We start from the raw sequence: 21,889 nt of genomic DNA, 5'->3' as shown, positions 1-21,889 counted from the left end.
TGGTTTGTAAAGCCTCAGGAGGGCTTGGTGCCTGAAGCCCAGCGTGAGCAACACTCTGTTGCTCAGCCACTTGTGTTGCCCGCGTTACCCAGCTAAGATGCAGATCTGCAGGCAGCGGTGTGTATTTTGGGGTCTGAAGCAGCTGACTGGAGAAAGTAGTCGTCAGCAGTGAGGACACCTGATTCACAGGTAAATTGCTTTGCAGAGGGAGATCTATGTCCAAGTGAGTCTCTTTTTGGATGATTAAGACTGGGAACTGACAGCACAGCTGGGGGCCGGGTGTGAGCTTATAAAGGGATGTGCAGGAGGGGAGGCAGCTTGTGCACCTTCCTTCTTTTGCAAGCTGTAGCAGGAGATCTGGATTTCTACTACCCCAGTTGTGTGCTCAGGTCAGTGAGCTTTTTTTTTTTTTTCTCTTTCCCCTCTACCTTGAGGGAAGCTGGATGTAGTTTGTGTGATGCCTTGAACAGCCCAGACACAGGGGACTGTGTTTAGGCTGCAGTCCTTCGAAGACTGGAGTTAGATATGCAGGAGATGTTGAGGTGTATGCTGTCCTTGCTGGGGGTAGGCTATGGCTGAGAAACCAGGTGGGCTGTCCTGGCACCCTGGTCCCTGAGTCAGAGCCCTGGGAACGTGCATCTCAGCTGGGTGGCAACTGGGCTACCCAGCAGCTAAACTGGTGGGAAGCGCCGAGTCTTAAAACTTGTGATCTTTATGCCTAAAATGGCTGCAAACTGACCGGTTATGCCTCAGGAAGGTTATTATCACTGATCCACGTGGCCAGGTCCTGCTGACTGTGAAGAGCTTTCCAAAACAAACCGCTGCTACCGCCTGAAGGTGCAGTTTGCCCTTCAGTGCGTTGCCGCTTTGCGGTCCCAAGCTCAAACTCTAGCAGAAGAAAGTACTGCTGACAAAAACACTGTCTGTAGCACACTATGCTGTCCTGACTTTCAAAATAACCACAGAATTAAAAAGCCACAAGTTTTCCACTTTCACCATCTTGCTCTGCCAACATGGTGCTTCTTTAAACATCTTCCCACAATGTTTAAAAACATGTCCATTAGTTTGTTAAATTATTGATAAGGCTTTTAGTACTCCTATAAGGTGAAGATGGATGAAGCTTAGGAGAAAGTGTCCCTTATGGCCCATCTGCAGTGTGTTTGCACTGTGCCCACGTTATTCTGAAAAAGGTAATTTATTCTTCATTTTTATTCTGTTCTGAGCCTCTGTTGAGCAAAGATTGGCAACTGTGCAAGAGCGCTTTTCTGTCAGCTTGACTTTGTGGAATCCAGTGCCGAGGCATTTTATGACTGATAGTGTTTGCCATAACCAGACTGAACACCAAAATTGCCCTGAACTTTGTGCACGTCTATATGTAGTACCCCAGAAATTTATAAGCAAGGTAATGAACATTCTTTGGGTTTCCAATTCACCTGACCATCTCTCCCCACCCCAAAAAAAACCCCAAACCACACCAACACAATTGTATCCTTTCTAGTTTAGAGTTCAACTCAAAATGTGACAAGTGCTTCCTGCAAACTATTTTGAAGTGATGAAAAGGAAAACACTTACAGGAAATGTTGATAGAGAATATCATCTTGTCTCTGAAGTGTTTTTTGATAAATGCTAAAGGGTCTGTCAATGACATTTAATATTATTGCAGCAATTTAATATTAACGCAGCAAATAAAGTATGCAAGTAAATCTGCTTGCCCTTTTTGCTTTTTTTTATACTTGAATTTGAGATTTTCTTTAATCTAAAAAGGTACTTACAGGAGATGGATTTTAGCTAATTTTAAGAGTTTTGTTAGGCTGTAGTCCAATCCAAAAGATCCAATTGATCACTCTTTATGGGGTCAAGAGATCTTGGCCATCTCTCTTGACTTCTTTTGCTCCATTGATCTATTTTGAAGTGGAAAAAAACCCCAAATATGATGCATTATACATGGGATAAAACCATATCTAATTCTTTGTTGTCTGTCTCCAAATCAGTTGAGATAAAAGGAGATGGGTATTAACTGTTCATGTTTACAGCATGGATGGCCACAAAAGTTTGTGCATCAGGGCATAGAAAGTGCAGTGGTCTAGAAATGTGCTGAGCTGGCATAATGCTGCTGAGTGCCTGGAGGCTGGCACTGGGGTACACAACACTGTCACACCCCTTTGCTGTGCTGTTGTGGTGCACCCAGAAAAGCTTCAGAACCAGCCTCAAGGGCCACAGTGAGGAAACCATTGAGAACCAAGGACTGTCCTCTCCCTCAGTGCTCTGAGCAAAATTGGTGAATAAAAGAGAAAGAGCCCTCTTTTCCTAAGTTCTGCGACGAAAAGTAAGCTACAGCATACAGGCTGATGCTAACCACCAGGCAGGACTTCATCAAGGCAGGGATAATGCTTTTAGGAAGGAGGCAGAGTGCCGCTCTGCGCAACGGCGCGGTGCAAAGGCAATAAATTGTTTCCAAGTCCTGAGGCTGGGGAGAGGGCTCTGGCTGCATTGCATTGCTTTAAGGTTAAACTAGCGCAAGCAAAGTGCGTTACACCAATGTGCAGAGAGGGGGAGTAAAATCCCTCGCTGCCACTGGACCATCTCCGGCCAACACGCTATGGGAAGCCGGGTCGGTTGTGTGGTACTTTGGCGCTGGTTGTGTTCCCCTACTCGTGCCAGGACACGGGCACTTTGCAGGACGGCAGCGTTCAAACAATGCTGTGGTTTGCACTGACGCAGCGGTATCTCACCAGCTTTGGCAATGTAGCGCTCCCTCTGTCCCTGTCGCTGCGATCACTCGTATGTTGAGAGGTGTGAAGGGGAAAGAATGCTGAAGGTGTAGGTAGGAAGACTTTCTTTTTGCTTTCTTCTCTTTCTGCCATCCACCTTCTGACCCGAATCTTGGTCACTGCCTCTTATACTTCATAATATGTTTTTCGCAAAATTATTCCCTTTTCTGCAGCCAGGGTCCTTTTGATATAGAAACACTATTTTTAATTATTTTTTTGACCCCTCGTTTTATTGTAAGAAACATCTACACATTTTAGCTTTCAAAGGCTTGCCCAAAATATGAGAATTCTGAGATTTACATTTTTGCTGTTGACAAAACTTAGGCACAGAGTGATGGTGTGATTTGCAAAGAATTAATTTCCTGCAGGGGAGCCTGCTGCTGGGCTGGTCTACCCTCCCTAGGCTGGCCCAGGCAGCACTTCCAGGAGCACCTTATTTATATCTATATTAAATGGAAATGAACGGAGAGCTGTGGCAAACAGACTGTGGAAATTCCGATTTTACTATTATAATGGGCTTTTCTGGTTTCTGTTGCCTGCTCTGTATTAACATTTCAGAGATGTCCACAATGGTCTGCAATTTCTCTGCTCAAAAGACAGACGTGGGAGGAGGACAGTGGTCCTAAGTTTCTCAGACCACCTGTGCAGTTAATACGCTATTCTGGTTGATAAATCATTATTTCCATCAGGCTGGGTGGGAATGGGGAAAGAAAGAGTGTTTTGCACTTCTTCCACCTGACAGAATCCAGCAGAAGCTATATCCTGCAGCTCTGCTGCTCCTAAACCATAACATTTGGTTAGTGGCTTATTACAAACCTGACCTGGTCATACCTATGATATGAGATTGATGATAAAATAATGACTGCACCACCACACCATTTTACTGTCTGGTTCTTGTTTCCAGGGCTTTTAAAAATTGGTTATAGGCAGAAATTATAGATATACAGCAGATTCTCTGTATGCAATATTTGTATATGCATGCTTGTGTTATATAGACAAAATGAAATCTAGATTAGTCAGTAGAGAATAATAAAGCACTTGTTGCAAAATTATTGGAGTATAAACCATGCTGGATCTGCTTGAAGTGCCCAAAACTACATTCTGTACTCAGAGTTAGTGTGCTTTCTCTGGGTGCGCAGCCCTGTGTACCTATTAATGCAGAAGATAAAGGTTGTTTTCCTCCTGAGTGCCAAACTCAGTACAGTCTTAACTAAAATCACTGTGTTTTGGATGAAGGTTAGCTGCCTGTCTCTGGAGGGCGCTAGGGTGCTAGTCGACTGGAAGTCGTATTTGTCTTTTTGGGGAGAATCACCCCAGAGAGCTGTAAACCACTGTAGCTCCTGCAGCGTGGACATAGCTTTAAAGAGAAGTTGGCGAAAAGCGTTGAACTCCAGTGGGATTTTCAGACTGGCTGGGTGATCCACATCACGCTAGCAGCCGCTGGGTGGCTATAAAGATCCCGTGAGCCACTTAGCTATGCTTCAGAGGCTTAAACTCCTTATTTTATGTGACCACCAGGAAAGTAAATATCCTGAAGGTCAAAGGGTAAAGTGACTTCCAAAACCAGGACATACTTGCTTTAAAAACTCTACCCTTTGTGTGTGTGCATGTGTTTACTGCAGGATTTAGTTTATGCTATACATGCAGCTTGGAGTGCAGGAGTGTTTGATGTTTCACTTCAAAGCTGTGCCTTTGGATGACTGAGGGTAAGTCCTACCCTCAGCTCATGTGAATCCTTCCAGCCTGAGTGAAATCTGCAGTTCTGGGTTTGTACAGGAGCTGATACTAAGTAAGGTTACTTCCCCTGTGTTCCCCAGGTGCCCACGCTCCATAAGCACCAACATTCTTGCTGTCTACCCTTGTGAATTAAAACAATTATGAAATTAGTACAAAGCCTCTGTTTTCTCCTTGAAAATAACACACGCCTGCATGCCAGGACAGAAATTCCTGAAAAAAAGACTGTTAGCGCTCCAACTTCCAGCTGAAGTGTAACCCAACCAATCCCACTGGCGTACCTGGCCAGCCTCAAGGATGGCTATCCAATATGGGAATCAAGTATTGGCTGATACCTTTATGTTGGTGTTTGAAACTATGCCTACCCATCAATCTAGCACTTGCAATGAAAAAATCAATTATAAAACTTATGTGTAAATGTGCTCCACTTCATCCTCCCAGCTGTTGAATAATTGAATAGGATCAATGTTTCCTTTTGGATCCTTTCACTCTCCTCGTCCTTTCCCCCTGCCTAATTGCTAGAAAGTCCAGGAGCAGAGATAGTCTTGTGTGCAAATCTTGCCTCTCTAAGAGGAACTTTTTGTTCACAGTCTTTAACAACTTTTTTTCTTGGTTCTGCACCTCTTAAATAAAATCTGCAAGAAGGGAGGAATTAATGCATGCAAAATAAACCAGGGGTATAGCCCAACCTTGTGTGAAACAAAGACGTGTTGGGAAATAGATGGTGCAGGCATGCTGTTCTTGTAGAAATGTGGTAGCATATTTACTGCTCCTCTCTGCTCCTCTCTTGCATGAATGTTCCCAGAAAAATGAATTTTACTATTCTATCTTTTTCCATTGTGCTCAGAAAATGCTGTAGAGTTGCTCCAAGAGCAAACTCTCATAATTGGATCTAGATGGCAGCATGTTGTATTTCTGAATGTGTAAATGGGATGTCATGGCTGAGAAATGCAAAACTGTCAAGTGTCCATTTACTAATACCAAGTAGCTCTATGCTAGGCTGACCGCAGAAATACCTCTTTCAGTTTCAAGTGTTTAATATATTTCACATCCTGACAGCCTCCTATTATGGATTACGGACTTTTCTTGTACCTTCGGAGCCAGAGCAGAGCCTCGTTCACTGATAATGAATCCCAGAACACTCAGGCCCTTAATGCAGCTGTTTGTGCAGCAGCACAAAAAGGAAGCCAGGAGTGAGATTTTTGTGTTGACAAAGCACTAATTTTAATAATGACAAATTGTTTCTCTAAAATTCAGCACTATTCATATTCATGATCCTTCTGCTACTGAAGTAAAATCATTTATATGCCTGAAAACCACTTTTTTTTTTTACTTTTACTCTATTTCCACTGTACACATCTTTTTATATTTTAGCATCCTTGACAGGATAATCAAATATTTTCCAAACATGATATCTCTAAGAAAGCAACAAAGGCAATGTTTGGAAAGAAACATTTTTGCCTCTGATTGAAGGGCAAACAAAAAGGTTGAATGGTGTTTTATTTCCCATGCCCATATTCGTTACAGTGTCTGTATTCCACCCGAAGTGCTCCCAGCGAAGGGAGGGGACGATGCTGTCGATCAGCGGTGGTACGTGGCCTTGGGACAGCTATACAAATGCTATAGTGGATTTTTGTTGGTTTAACATTCCCTATTCAAAGAGCAAAATTGTTTCTCATTTACCCAGGAACGCTTTCTACTTTTCCATTATTTAGTTGGCATGATTAAATGAATTCTTTATTATTGACAGAAAAATCCTGCGCGTTGTTCCTTTCCCTGTGAGAATAAAGTTGCTATGTTTGCTTTTTATTTTTATTTTCTAATATCTACCCAAGCCTCACTTCTGTTATAAAGGCTAAATCATGACCACGTTGCAATGCAGCAACTGTTTTCTGTGTTATTTACATCTTTGGTACAACTGGCATGTGGGGTCCTAGGTGAAGAAAGCTAGTTAGGAGGTTCCACTCCATTAGTTGCTTTTGGTTTGTTTTAGTTTTGGTGTTTTTTGTAAAGCCTGCAATTAAAAAAAGTGGGTTTTTTTTTTTACTATTAGGGCATGCTTTCAGAGCCTGTGAAAACATAACTGCTGCTGTTGATGACTTTATGCGAACAGTGCATAGCTGCATTAGGGTAGAAAAACTAAATGGATTTTTTTATGTCTGTTCATTTGTCACACTTGTATGAGTGATCAGCAGTACATCTAATTGTGGCCAAAGTTTAATGAATTCCACACAAATGCGCTGCTACTAGTTACATCTGTGGGCTCCATGAAGTCTTTGCAGAAGTCTAGAGCAATTCAGTCCTTCTGTTGTAAGTGAATATTTCAGTTTTTAAGTTAAATTAATGATATAGGAATTTGTTTTGTTGCCATCTGTTTTCTCATTGAAAAGACTTCCTTAGATTATAAACTTCACCTAAAAAAAAAAAAAATTATCTGGTTCAGACTCAAGAATAAACCTAACTTCAAATTACACAAATGAACCAGATGAAAACAGATTTGAGTACTATTGTCCGAAGTCAGATTTGTACACCAACAATTTCTGACAGTAATAGAAGTATCCTCAAAGATACAGCTCTGAGAAGTCTCCAATGGTTTTGGTCTTCAGTTTTCAAAGATGATCAAAGGAGTTTGAATAAGGAGGGAGCTCTCCACAACCCATTTCCTTGGCAGTCCGTTGCATGCTCCTCGTTAACTTCTATCAAGCAACTACGAAATACTGGTTGAGGCTGTCAACCTCTTTAGTCATAATCCTCTGCAGATAAAAATCAATTCAGCTTCAGTTTTGTGCAGTGAATAATGTGAGTATTCCTTGGCATCGGTTTATGATACCATGTTACATCCCACTCTGGCTGCATCTACCGAAAATCGTGACGTTTTCCTCCACTACTACACTGAAATGATAGCTCTGCCTTCCTGTTCTTCATGTCGCAAATATTATTCTGACAGTACCGCTGTCGCAGCAGGAAGGCTGGCCTGAGCTGAACCATGGGCCAGCGTTAGTGCAAGGTCCCCTGCAGTGCCTTTGAGTCGTGTGCTATCTTACAAGCGCTGTCTTACAAGTCTTGTATTTATCACAGTGTGGAAAAATGCAAAAATAAATCTACGTAATACTCTGTGCCTCTCCTGTATACGTGGATAAAGTAAAATTTTTGCTTTTGAGTCTGTGGGAGTGAAATAATGACAGGGCTGATCATTTTGGCCCCTCACTACAAGACATTGAGTTGCTGGAACATGTCCAAAGGAGGACAAGGAAGCTGGTGAAGGGTCTAGAGCACAAGTCTTATGAGGAGCAGCTGAGGGAACTGGGGTGGTTTAGCCTGCAGAAAAGGAGACTGAGGGGAGACCTTATCTCTACAACTACCTGAAAGGAAGTGGTAGTGAGGTGGGGGCTGGTCTCTTCTGTCAAGTAACAAGCAATAGGACAAGAGGAAATGGCCTCAGGTTGCACCAGGGAAGGTTTAGATCAGAAATTAGGAAAAATTTCTTCACCAAAAGGGTTCTCAAGCACTGGAACAGGCTGCCCAAGGAAATGGTTGAGTTGCCATCCCTGGAGGTGTTTAAAAGACGTGTAGATGTAGTGCTGAGGGACATGGTTCAGTGGTGGGCTTGGCAGTGCTGGGTTAATGGTTGGACTTCATATTCTTAAGGGTCTTTTCAAACCTAAATGAGTCTATGGAAATACACTCTAAAATCTAGTTTCTAAGATCCGAGAAGGAAAAGATGCACCAAATGGAAGGAGGGATACTGGACACTTAAAAGAATTTTATGGCCGTCTCCTCTTCAGGACCAGCATGTCCTGCGCAGCAGACTGCCTGATCTGTGGTGCTGCAAAATTTTGCTGAACCTTAGGTCCAGGCAAATGCTGGATCTAAACCTCTCCATGGGGGTCACAGGGGGATGGTGCTAATGAGTACTGCCCAGCAGCCGTGAGGAGCGGGTAAAGAGCCCTGGGTTAGCCCTGTTCTTCATGCAGGAGAGTGGGGCTGGCATGGGCTGGGGATGGAGGAAAGCCCCGGATTTGAGGGTTGAAGGTTGCAGCTTAAGAGAGCAACTGCCATCTGCTTATGCGCCTTGGATTTGTCTTCAGCAGCTCTGGCAGAGAGCTGTTTGGGCAGCAGGTGGGGGCAGCCCTACCTAACCCATGGAGACAGGGAGGGGGGCAGTCCCTTGCCCTGGGCTATTGCCCACTTCCCTGCATGAAGTCGGCTCTGCGGTGGGGGTGAGATGGCTGCATTTGCAGAGCTCCTGCTTTTATTTCTTAGCTGGCATTGCCCAGGTGAGAGCAACTGTGCACAGCCAGATGTGTCACAAACTCTGCTCTGCAACACAGAGCAGGGCTACAGAGGACGGGATGTCCAGGCAAGAGTTGTGAGTGACATTAAAACCCACCAGTTTAAGTGCTGGACTGGATATGGATGACAATATTTTGCTCAGCATTACACACACATGCATGTGGGGAGATGACAGATGACCTCAGAGTGCTCAGGCTGGAGGCATGACCATCCACCAGCCTGCAGGCTTTGCTGCTTCTACCCTCACCAAGTTTTCCCACTGCTTGGCCTTATTTCTGGGGCTGGGTCAGCTTTGCTCTCTTATTTGTGTGTGCTTCTTCATAAGTGCCTGATACCTAACTAAATAATAACATGTTTTAGTAGCATGTAGATATTACAGATAATTCAGGAGGGATCGCTTTTTAGCATAGATTAAATATCTTTGCAGCAAAACTAATTACTTTTCCAGAATTTTCAAAGTATCTTATGGGGCCTCTTAGTTGGGTGAGTGGAAAATAGTCAGAAAATGTCTTCCTGTTTGTCTTTTGTTTTAATGGAAATAAACAGCGCTCTCATTACTCTGAAGAAATCTGAATAGGATGCTTATGTTTTAAACAACATTAAACCTTAGTTATGTAGACCGCAGAGAATATGATGAGATATAATTAAGAGCGAGTTTGCTCTATGCGTGTAGTACCTGCATGGCTGTGATTCCTGGCTAAGGGGAGGAGATTCTGCTGCTCAGGAATCTGTGCAAACAATTAGACAGCCTTCAGCCAGGGGGGCCAGCCGTGGCCAGGCCATCAAACAGCTAATAACAGTGGTAACAAATATTTATGAAGGCTGTATTTGAGCCTAGCTGTGTGCTTGACTGGAGTCTCTCTGCATACACACCGTGGGTCACCTGGGAATGCTCTGTCAAATTTCTTTCACCTGCAATGACTTGGGGTTAAATTTGTCATCTTGCAGCTTGGAGATGTCCTCTGGCTACTTTGGGAGGTTCTAGGGAAGACAGTATTTCTAGGCAGGATGAAACTAGTCCTGAAGTAAACATGGACTTTAAGGTTGGTGGACTGAGCACCTTAAGACAAGAAGCATTTGCTGTAGCACTGCAGGTGCATAGTGTATTGCTTGGGGCCCAGGGGTGTGAATACCCATAGAGGAAGCACAGTATTTCACAGATCACAGCTCGGTACCACAGGCAAAAATGCAAGCTGCCCTACTTGCTTCTACAGGAATTCAGTAAGTTCAATGGTAGCCTGGCTGGCTGACAGTGCCTTTTCTTTAAATGGCTCTTCAGTCATTTTTCTCTCTATTTACCCTTCAATCCATGAGTTAAAACATAATCCTCTGAGCCGGCTGAACTTTGGGGGAAATGTGCTCACATGTATGCTAATGACAAATAATGGTCAAAATTATTATTAGTTTGGATAAGCGTCTGCAAATGACTGTTTCTCTGACATTTCTCTTTATAGATGTGCTTAAATGAGATCTGGTTCTAACTGTGCTTTGAATGATGGCATGAATTATGTCTATTGCCATTAACGAGGCTCTTCATCGTCTCCAGGCAAAGGAAGGTGAAGTCTCTCGCAGCAATACTGACATTGCCTATGGAAGTTACTGCCCAGGACCCTGCGCAGCACACAGAATTGTAGAATAGTTGTAAATCATCCCATTTAAACTAAGCCTTCTTATAAACACTGAGTAAGAGTTTTCACCAGGATACTTTCTTTCAAACGACGAAGAAAGAAATGCCAGGCAAGTTGATATAGATTGAAGATGCAGGAAATTTATCATTTGTTTTTATAACTGTTCGTCTGTCATGTTGCTATTCTAGCAGTTTTATGAAGAGCTGACTGCTCTGTGTTATAGAGTATTCATAAATGATGATTAATTAATCCATTTTGGTGGCCTACTCTGAGCAAACAAACCTCAGAGTTAATTTAATTCTCCACTCTTGGTTTCAGAGGAAAAAAAATACAGCATTTTCAGTTCACTAGAGGATATAATATTCTCAAATCAGCCACTTTCCAATTAATTTTGAATGGCGAACACAGCAAGGAAATTCTGTTCTTGTCCATTTACTTCTATTAAGGATTCATTTTCAATAATCAGAGAATTCTGAGTCAGCTCATTTTTACATTAAAGGCTTGCTCCTGTCACTTTAATAAATTATTGTATGCTGTGTGCTTGAAGGCAACAGATTCTTTTTCTCGTTACCCAATAACCCTCTTGTTGACACACAGTCATTTATTACTATTTCTGCCATCACCTAACTTGCTGGGAAGTAATTCTGATAAAGTACCAAAATGCATGGTGTGGGGTATCAGCTCAGTATCAGAAAGAAAGAAAGGAGGTGTGTTATCCTTGAAATATTTTCTAAATATGCTGGTGAAGGCTTGAGTTTCCATAAGGTAATATTTTGCAGCTGGGGTAGCCATGTGGGAGGAAGGAAAAAAAGGATGCTTTGCAAAGGGGGAGAAAAGATTCAAAAGCCTGAGTGACGTTGGAGTGGATTTAATCATACACCTGGAGTTGGAAGATAAAAGTGGCTTCAACTTCTGTGTTTGTACTGTAATATTTCTATGATGTTATCAGTGCTTACAGAACTTCGAGTTGCAAAAGGAAATATCTTTAGGGGAAGAGGTGATTGTGCTGTAGATACAGGCCCTTTTGTAGCATGCTAGCTTTCAAAAAAAATATACGTTGGTTTATTGAACCTTAGTATGTGCTGTGGCAGGCAGAAAACAGAAGTGTTTATGACACTGAACATGCATGGGATTTAAGTATTTTTCTGAATAAAGACGAGCTACTACCCTCTTTCTCAGGGAAAGGCTAGTGAATACGTCCTGCAGTTACACCGCCTGCCCAGACAGCTCTGGCTGGATTGCCCCTGGGATGGCAACCCCACAGTCCTCTCTACGTTCAATTTACGCAGTAAAATGATTCGTTATATTGTCCTGGCAAGTTAATGGGCCCAGGTACAAACAACAATAAGGCCTAAGTCTGACTTTTTTTAATTTGATGTGTTATGTTTGACTATTCAGACAAATTCTGATGTAGCTGGTTAATAACAGAACTCCCTTTTAACTTGGTAGAACGAACGTATCCCTCATGTCGTGTTGGAGAGGGTCACGCCTGTCCCCAGAGACAGTAGCCTGCTAATTATGGCTCAATAAGTATTGACATTTTAGTAGTGGGGAGGTTGCTTGCTTTCTTTTTCCTCTTCCTGAAATATGCTGAGATACTCTATTCACAGGACCCTTAGTAGAACGGCATTATGAATTACTTTTGGATTGCAGTGTATTTCCTACAATGTCAAGGTTATTTTTTATTCTTTCTACAGCTATGCTCAGAGAAACAAAGCAAATAAAAAGAAAAATATTATTAACACTCCAGATGCTTCATAATAATACTCCCGAATCTCCTGTGGAACGTATAAATTAACCCCTCTCTGCATTTACTTTTAATATTCTGAAGCAATAACGTGTGCGTCTCATCTGTTTTTGTGATGAGCGAGAGCAGGAAACAAGAACAAAATGTTCGAAGTATGGCACATGCGGGACATGCAGAATCTAGATCTAACAGACTGGAAATGAACAATAACCCTTTAGTTATGGTGGGAGTTTAAAAACGTAAATGCATTTAAGTGGCCTTCAAAATTAAAAGCATCCCATGACACTAACAAAGAACTTGCCTATCTCTGCAATGTGTGATCACGCCTTGTTCAAAGTTAGAATAATAATGTACCTTATTATGGTCTGTCTGTAGCTTCTCCTGAGTTGAGTTCAAAGTTACCTTTCAATCACAAGTCTGATTTCACTCTTGACAACCAGATTCCTGCAAAAGAAGCTAAGCTTCCTGAAATTCGTATGTCACGTTTCATCTCGGGTTAAACCTTCTTAGGGGTGTTTGATTGAAGTAGGAAGAGGAGTTTAAAAAAGTGTTTAACTTTTTCCTTTTTCTGCTACTTTTCCTTTTTTTAACTTTTTAAAAATGGCTTGATCTGTCAGTTGCAAATACATCTTTTTTTGTTGGCTTGGTGGACAAAAACCATTTTGTGCAGGGTATGCGTGTGTCTCTAGGTACTATGTGGTGATGCAGGCATAAATCTAGAGTAAAGAGATTTATGTGTATATATATATAAATAAAATGTAGGAATGGCTTGGGCAAGTTCTTTATGGTGGAACTATGAGAAGGAGACAGTGGGAGACTGAATTAAAACTCCTCGTAAGAAGGGGAAAGGAAGAGTTAGCCCAGCCAAGTTCTTGTGTGCAACAAGGGGCAAAAGGAAGGAAGAAAAGAAGAGAAGCATCCCATGAATTAAGACACTGGATATAAGTCACAATCTGATCCTTGGTAGAGATCTTCAATTTAACAACTTCTCTAGGGATATCTGACCTTCTCAGTTCAGGCTACAGAAAAATCTTTATTCCCTGTGTTCAGCCAAGACCAGGACAGAGACAGGAATATTTTGAGGTGGTGGGGGTCTCATATTAGGTTTCATTTTCTGCAAGCTTTTCCAGTGTTTGAATGTGGCCAAAGGTTGGTTCATACTTCGCAAGAAACTTTGCCCTTGCATACACAGCAAGGTTTGGCTTCAGCGCTAACCTGACACTGCCTCTCAGAAGGGGTTGGTGGCTGCAGACCTGCGATGGGGCTGGAGCGGAGCAGAAAAGAGGAAGGGCGCTGCTGAGAAGGGGGTGGCAGTATTAAGGGTTATCCATTGGCTTTTCAAGGTGAACAGGTAATGAGAAAAACATGCACCAGACTGGCAAGTAAATCCAATTAACTGACCACTCAACTAAGCAAGTGGGTCTTGCTGGTTCTTCTCAAAGCTTGATGCACTTATTTTTGCTTTAGGTTTGACTGAGGTGCCTTTTGTGCTGTCAGTTGCTGGCATAATAGAAAAGCTCTCTGGTTTAAAGATATTTTTATTTTTTTTAGGAGGAATGACTCGCTCTTGTTTGTAGGGGTGATAATATTTAGGGCTGTATTTATTAGCTTATCTTGGCTGTTAAATGTTTATGACTGTTCTTTATCGTCTGTGAAGCAGAGGAGTAAAGGAGACGAACTAGAAAATAGATACTAGAAGACCTTGTGGATGCTGAAGATGTGATATATAGAACAATTTGTAAAGGCATGCTTTAAATATGTCAGAGCATTTCTCAGGAGACTGAATGAAGGGCAACGGTCAGAGAACATGGACTGAACCCACTCAGTTTTGAGCCTGACATTTGGATGTGGAAAATCCTCCTTAAATTTTAAACTCCGACAGAGTTCCCTAACTTTTTGTATGAGAAACCTGCCTTTTGCTGCTGAAAGTGTTTCAGTTTGGGAACTGTATGTTATGAACTTTTTTAACAATAAATGCTTTACATTTTAAAACAAAGCAAGGGATTTGCTTTGTTCGTCTCACTTGCTCGCTTCACCTCATGTTCTGTGTTTATTCATGGTAGCAGATGAAGTGACCATGAATGTGCCTTAGAAAATACATTGCTCTGATTGGCACATCACAGCTTTTGTACCAAATCTCTCTTTCAAAAGGAAGAAAGTACCTTAATGCAGGTTGATTTTAATGCCCATTAACTTGTCTTTCTCTACCAAGCATGTCAAAGGCTGAAGTGTGTGTAAGGATGGTTAATGTTTGATGGGAAGGTATTAAAAAAAAGGGGAGAGGGGCAAAGAAAAGGAATGTGGCACTGCACTGGTAAATTGAACAAAGAGGAAGGAGGGTTTTAGGGCTTTCTGAGTCTAGGAAGAGAAAAAAGGAAATTATGATGTTTAAAAAGTAAAGAAATTAAAGTCTTAAGTGGACTTGTTTTTCCTGTTGAAGCAGTGGAATGCTGTACACCTGCAGAAAACCTAAATGTTTTTTCATTGCTACAATGCTGGTCGGAGCCAGAGGGTTTTCTACCACATTTAGATAGCTGGGTAGTGTTATATTCAGATTAAGACATGCAATTCTTATCTATGATCTTTCATATTAAATTCCTGGCTTTGAAGATATGTCATGACTAGCAATGTACTTTCTGAAGGGGCAATGCACTTTCTTAAGATCTAACTACAACTAATAGATGTGTGCTGTCGCAGCACAGTGGTAAGAATCTTAGTCTTGTGAGAAGTTTTATTATCAAAATCAGATCAGTTACAAAAGCAGTTCTATAAAACTTTGTTACGTTTTTGATTGAAGTTGTAGGTGTGTCTTTTTTTTTATTCTTCCCTCACTTATTTCTACAGATTGTGGTGGGTTTGTTGGGTTATTTTCACCACTGACATAAAAGTTTTTGTGTCAGCACTTCCAGGAGTTCTGTCCTAGTTAGGATGTAGTGAATAACTGATTTTTGATGTTGTTTGTCAAACCACAAAGTAAATAACATCGATGCTTATAATAACATAACACTGAGGATCTAACTTTGGTCTGGCAAGTGAGAAAAAACATATTTCAGTTGAATGTTTTGTTGCTTTCCATGTATCAAATAGTGAAGGAAAACTCCAGGAGCGCGGTAATGTCTCCTTTTCTGACCCAAACTTTTATTTATTTGTTTCTTATTTGTAAATACATCTGAAGCTCGTTGTTATTGTTCTAAGCCTCCAAATGAATGAAACCCATCAGAGAGGAGCTAGACTGATACCTTTTGAAAGAGTCGCACTATTTAGGTTTATTTTAAATGCAGTCCATTTGCTGAGACTCTTTCCACTCACTTTATTGAGCTTTGCTTTGAAGTGTTTATGCAAAGAATAAGTACCCCAGACTCTAGGCTTGAGCAGCCTTCTGCATTAGCGGCATCCTGGAAAGGTCTGGCTGGGATTCTTGTAACCCTGATTAAAACTCAAAGGAAAGTTTGTTTGATTTCTGTCTGTCTTAGTGGAATTTATCCCTCCTCTGCATCCTACTAAATCATCTCTGCCAGACATGACTCATCTTTAGGATTCATAAATTAGAAAGTGAAAATATCTCTCTGAGCCACAGAGTATTCAGTAGAAGTCATTTAAAAAAAATCCATTGGAAGATCCCCTTGACAATCTTCTGCAAACTCCTTATCCTAATGCAGTGTCACTTGGGCGTTTTCTAATTTAACCATCTGTGTGGCATTGCTCCATGGAAGTGCAAACATTTTTGGTATATGAGCTTAATATATATAAAATACATTCGCCGAAATTGCTGACTCCAGCCTCAGTAATGGATAGGGTTTGTGTAAACCACTTGGTTGTCAAGGGTCAGGAGGGGAAAGGAGAGAAATTCCCAGTTGCCTTCACTGGTGGCGTGTTTTATAGTCAGGAAAGGGTAGCAGGTATCTTGTTCTTGCCTTTTTCAAGATTTAGTTGCAGGTTTCCTACCTCATGTAAAAACTTCATTATCTCTCACCTGCTCCCTGCCAAGGCCACTCTCTGACCTTCTCGCATGTGAAGTACATGGAATATGTGCTCACAGAAGAAAGTGTTGCAGTCGATGTACCTCAGTGTCAATGTTACTGCTTGCCATTAGCATTAAGAGTTGCAGTCTGGCCCAAAATTAGTTGTAAATAAATTCTTCCTATCTGATACATCATTCCTACTTAGTAAATTTGCTTCTCTACATTTAATTATTCTTGAAGTGTGATTTAGTAATCAAACTAATTGAAAAAATGTTTAATCGAAACTCCCTTATTTCAGTTGTGTTCCTACTTGCATTTGTTTGAGGGAGTGGGATAAAAGATTATAGATGGATGTCATAACAGCCAAAGGAAACATGAACTTCTCTGTGCTATCTTTTACAACCCATCTTCACAGCTGAAATCCTGTTAAAAACACAACTACAAATCAAGTCACTGTGGTGTGCCTGGAAACCCTGGTCTACATCATCCAGGCGAGGCATTTTCCTGAACAAAGCAGGGTCGTAGTGCAGATGCCGTGCCCGTGGAATGAAAAGAACTGTGATCTATTACTTGTTTGTTAACTCTGCTGGGGGCTGTTGTAATTAGATGCGATTGACCTGTTCGATGTATCGGTGCCAATGCAGAAAGCGTGTTAGGTCGGTGGCTGTAGGGTTGAAAAGCAGGCAGTAGTTCTGGAAGTTGGCGTTGTTGTTGGCTTTGCTTCTGTTGTGCTTGGGCTGCTGTTATGCTAAAGCAAATTTATCCACCTATTGTGCATCAGCTTGTGTCACCACTTATTCACAGACTTCCAGGTTTCTGTTTGTTTGCCCCTGACATCTTAAGCTAGAAGGCCAGAAATAGCTGGATTTAGTTTGTTTTTAGACAGCTACTGTCTAAAACCCAACTAAATCCAGCAAAAGGTGGTATTTGGGCTGATTTTAATCAAGGCAATGGGATTATTTCTAAGGTTCGATAAAGTCTGAAGAAGATTGTCTTGAAGTGCGTGTGGGGCACCTGTAATAATTCTATTTACTGGGAAGTATGGCTTTTCCCTTCTGCAAGCCTTGCCTCAAAATAACTGTGGGCATGAACTGAACTATTCTCAGCTGTGCTCGTCCTCTCTAACTAGTGAATATATATGGTGCTGGTTGGTGTAAAGGGCAACTGTTGGACTAGTAAAATAAAGCAAGGAAGCTGATGCTGGATGATGAAGGGAAAAAGAGGCCAAACTGTGCAGGCCTTCTTTAGCTTGTGGTGTTAGTCTACTTCTTAATAACCAGTAAATTCACCTACATGCTTCTTCAACAAGGTAAACTGAAAGTGGGAGAAGTTTTTTGGTTTTAGTCCTCCAACAGCTTCAGTCACTTCCACGTGGTGGTAGGAGATGCCTTACAGCAGTGGTGCTTTGTGTGTAGGTGGGAGTATGAGATGTGGAGTGTCTCGCTCCTCTGTATCCACTCATGCCTACGCTGTTCCCACCACATAGTGTTTCTGCACATATGGCTCAAAAATACAACAATTATTTTGGTGTCGAAGTGTTTGAAATAGTGTGAGAACTATGTTGCTGCTTTAGAGGGATGTTTTTATGCACAACATTGCTAAGGTGTTGCACACTCAAGGGCATGGAGTAAAAGAGTGAGAAGATGTGAGGATTGAAAGCCTGCTGGGAGTGGTGTTGGAGGTCTGCAGAGAACCAAAGCAAATGCATGCTTGTCCGGACTGGTTTTTGGGAACGGTCCCTAAAGTAAACCATCCTCAAAACCCAGGAGCAAACAGACACTTGTACAATGTGTGGGAGACCAGCCCTTAGAGTAGCTGCTTTAGGAAGATGTCATTAAACTGCACAGCTCACTTAATTTTTGGTTTTAGAAGTATATTAGCAATTATTTATGGGTTGGTTTGTTTTCATAGGGAAAGCATCTGACTTTCAAGCATCTAAAGCCAAAATGTTGTTATATATCACATCTAAATGGGGAATTGTTGCCCAGCTATTGTTAGGTTCATCGACAGAAACATACCAGTGTAAAAACTGGCAACAGGAACAAAAAAAAACCACCACAAAACAACACAGAAATGAGACAGGCAAAGACTACAAACTTGCTCAGAAACCCTCTTCTAACTTCTAGTTACTTGATGATCAAGAAGGCACCTCATAAAATGATAACATAATCATCGCCTGCTGTAGCTGTAGAAAGGGCTCTACAAAACCAGATATTCCTTCCTGTTTGTTTTTTGTTGTGGTTGCCCCTGTGCTTTTTGAACCAGGTGGGGGTGGAATGACACTGTACACCACAGGGCAGATAACTAGCTGGGGATTTCTAACCCTATCTTGCGCTTGGGAATATGATTATTTTTTTAGGATAATAACACACATAATTTGTATTAACTTCGGTTGTCATGGTAGCCTGGAACATGCGTATGCCCTCTTTCTGCAAGCAGAATTAGGTTTATACCATCTTTACAGAAGAGTGCACCGCCCACACAGAGGGGTTCCCCTTTCCCCTTGCTGCATGCACATAACTCACAGTAACGGCAGTGGCGATTGCACTTGAGACCGGAGCCCGGTGAGCAGGAGACCTGTGCAACTGTGTGGTGGCAGAATTAACAGGAGCTACTCTACTCCTGTGAATCTCCTCCACACCAGGAAAGTGTCTGGCTGGTGTTTTTAAAGAATAAATGAAAAATATTTTTAAACCCTGTCAATAATGCAAAAATAAACAATGGTACAGCAATCCCTCTCCTGCAAAACTTGAAATAGGATAACTGCAATGATGTGTGAAGCAACCTACATGCTAGGGTGCACGGTGCATTCTGGTTAGGATTTGATTTCATGGATACGGTTTCTGTCTGTGGACTCAACAGAGGCATCTCAATCAATATGACTCAACAACAACGACAATTTTAAATTACGATTTTGAAAAAGCCTTTACATTCTGGACAGTTGTTCTTTTCCATAATCCATTTGGAGAGCTCCTGGTGGTTAAGCCCTGAACAGCACAGGTTGATACTCAAATACTAAGGAAGCTTATTAATGAGCAGAGGTGTGTGAAAAGCTTCTAGGATGTAAGATGGGAAGTCTCCTGTTGCTATTTCAGTATGCGTTGCTGCCAGACTGGAGAACACATCACATTGAAAATTTATTTTTTTTTTTTTTATCTCAGCTGAATTTGTGACTGGCCAGTGGAATAGGCACTCTATTGATCATTTTCTGAAGATACCATAGATTTTAGATACTAATCTGTAAACTTTTTCAAATTGACCACCAAAGCACTACACCTTCTCTTACACCAAACGAAAGAAAGGTCTTCCCATTTGTCCATTGGTGTGCTGTCCAAACTTGGTATTTAAAAAATAGAAAAAGGGTGGATGAATATAGGTGATTTTGTGTACTCTCACCAGTTTCCTTCTGAGATAAGGCTAGATTTTGCTTTTACTCTTGTCAGTCAGTGCATGTTTCATAGGGCAGTGTACCAACCTGACTTGAATGATGGTGGGGTTTTGTGGTATATCTTACTTCAGCTCACACATGATTGAATTATATTTCTTCTTGTCTGAATAAGCATTTATATTGGAACAGATTCATACTTAACTTGGAGTTAGGGAAGTGCATGTCAGTATTTCACTTGTGTTGCTTAGCTCAGTAAAATATCAGTTTTGATGAGTTAAAGATAGAAAGTCATAAAAGTGGGAGGGGGGAATCAAACATTAACAGTATAGGAAAGCTGTTCTTTTAAAATACCACCCAATAATATATATTGCACTCTCAAGTTATTGGAACATAGCTTGGTCAAAACAATGACTTCATGTACTGAAGAAAATCAAAGAAAGTCTCCCCCCCCCCCCCCTCTTTTCTTTGGAAAACTGTCTTCTAACTCTGTCATGAGCATCACAAATGCATGATTAAATCTGTAATGCTTTGCCTGCCATTACCTATTGCCTTCCTAGGAAAGGTTCTGTCTCTGCTGCATCTCTCCTGAGACCTAAAGGCAGATGATGGGACTGCTTCTCTCAAGTATTCTTTGTGTCATGCTGAGCGGGGCATCAAGAGCACCCATCTGTGCTGCAGGACCCGTCTAGGGAGGAATTTGGCCCTTTCCTGGGGGAAGCAGTTGGACTCAGCCAGGGGAAACCTCCTGCAGGGCTGGTGCAAGCAGCTGGGGGTGTTAGAGCTCCCAGAAGGGAAAAACTCTGGCACGTCCGAGGTTGGTCCTGCTTGGGAGCTGCCTAGAGAGCAGAGGCTAATGAATTATGAAGTGTAATAAATGTAGGCATAGGCCTCTCTGACTTCATTCCGAGTCCAATAATAACCTTTAAAATAATTTTTAGACTGATTGAAGAGCTACCCTTTCCCCATAGCCTCAGCCTGTCATGGGAAAGAACATCCGGATGCAATCATTTAAAAGATCCAAAGGCTGAAATTTCTAAAACAACCGTGAGCTTGTGTAGTCTTGCTTATTTACTGTCAGTAAAAAAGAAAAAACTGAAACTAGGGAAAGGGCAAGTTGTAGGGGAGGAAGTCACAGGCTTGGACACGGTGACTGAGGAATTGGGGCTATTCTAAGCATCTCTCATGGAGTAAGGACATGCTCTGCTACAGACTGCTGCACTGCCTAAATCTGGGGAAATCGTCAACTAAGTGAAAGATGCACAGGTATTGATCAAAGTATGATAAAGCTAAGGATGAATTCTGGCAGCATCCCAAGGCCGTGATAGGCCAAGTTACGCTTAAAGAAACAGTGGGAAGAAAAGCCAGCCTGAGACAACCACAGGTAATGAAGACACAGAATAAAGAGCAGGGATATTTTTTTATTCTCAAATTAGGTGTCACGTGTATGGTACGGAAAAATTCCTAATAGAAATGTCCCATTTCTTTAAGCCCACTGAATCTTTGACTCGGATGCCGACTTTGCTCCCCAGCCAAAATTTTCACTTAATTATATAATACTAAAATCTATATTTAGGGCTTTAAATAAAAATGACCTGGATTTCAGAGTTAGCTCTACCCAAAGTTTCTTTAACTCTGCAGTGGTGTGAATGAGTACTGCGATTTAAACCCACTGAAAATTAGGCCACCTGGCAAGACAAGGCATTTATCTTGTGAGTAGTATAGCTTGTTTGGGTGGACGAGGAAGAAGAGAGGACAATGGCAAAAAAATAATTGCTTTGTGAGGTTTTTTGTTCTGTCCTTCCTCCTTCCATCTTTAGGCTGCTGTCTTGAATGGCACCAGACTGTTCACGGGCAAGAGAAGTGTGACTTCAAACCACAGCATTTGCAGTCAGATAACTTTCCTCTTTGATCCTCGGTAAGCTAAATCACACCTATGCACCCACCTACATCATGTTGGTGGGGGGGTGTGTGGGTGTGTGCATGTGTATATTAGCACAGCACAGCGCAGACCGTTTTATTAGCAGAGACACGAAATTGCACGATAGCTCTGCAAATCATCATTAAAGTCTGTAGCACTTACGATTAAACCATTTATACACGTGTAGGTTGTTTATATGTGCACACATGCATACATACAAATAGCTTATGGTTCGTATAATGTTGACAAAGAAATGCAGCACTTAGCAAAGACAACAATGTTCATTAAGAGGCTATGTACTGCTTGGAGTACTTTTTAGCTGCACAGTGGTGGGGGAATGATATCAGGCCTGAGCCCTGAGGTTTCCATCGAGCTCTATCAGGAGTGCCTGAGAAGCCGAGCTTATGGAAAAAAGGAAAAGCAGAATAAGATCACACAGTTTTCTCTA

At 41.7% G+C, this 21,889-nt stretch overlaps 1 protein-coding gene across 1 annotated transcript in view; it reads right to left on the bottom strand.

The window, feature by feature from the left end:
- LOC104350435 (N-heparan sulfate sulfotransferase 4) overlaps positions 1 to 21,889 on the bottom strand; it is an 83,343-nt gene that overhangs the window by 14,538 nt on the left and 46,916 nt on the right. The gene's annotated exons all lie outside the window — the stretch shown is intronic.

Source organism: Leptosomus discolor, chromosome 4, assembly GCF_034619465.1.
Source record: "Leptosomus discolor isolate bLepDis1 chromosome 4, bLepDis1.hap2, whole genome shotgun sequence".
Lineage (NCBI taxonomy): Eukaryota > Metazoa > Chordata > Aves > Leptosomiformes > Leptosomidae > Leptosomus > Leptosomus discolor.
This window is presented reverse-complemented; position numbering and strand designations above follow the sequence as displayed.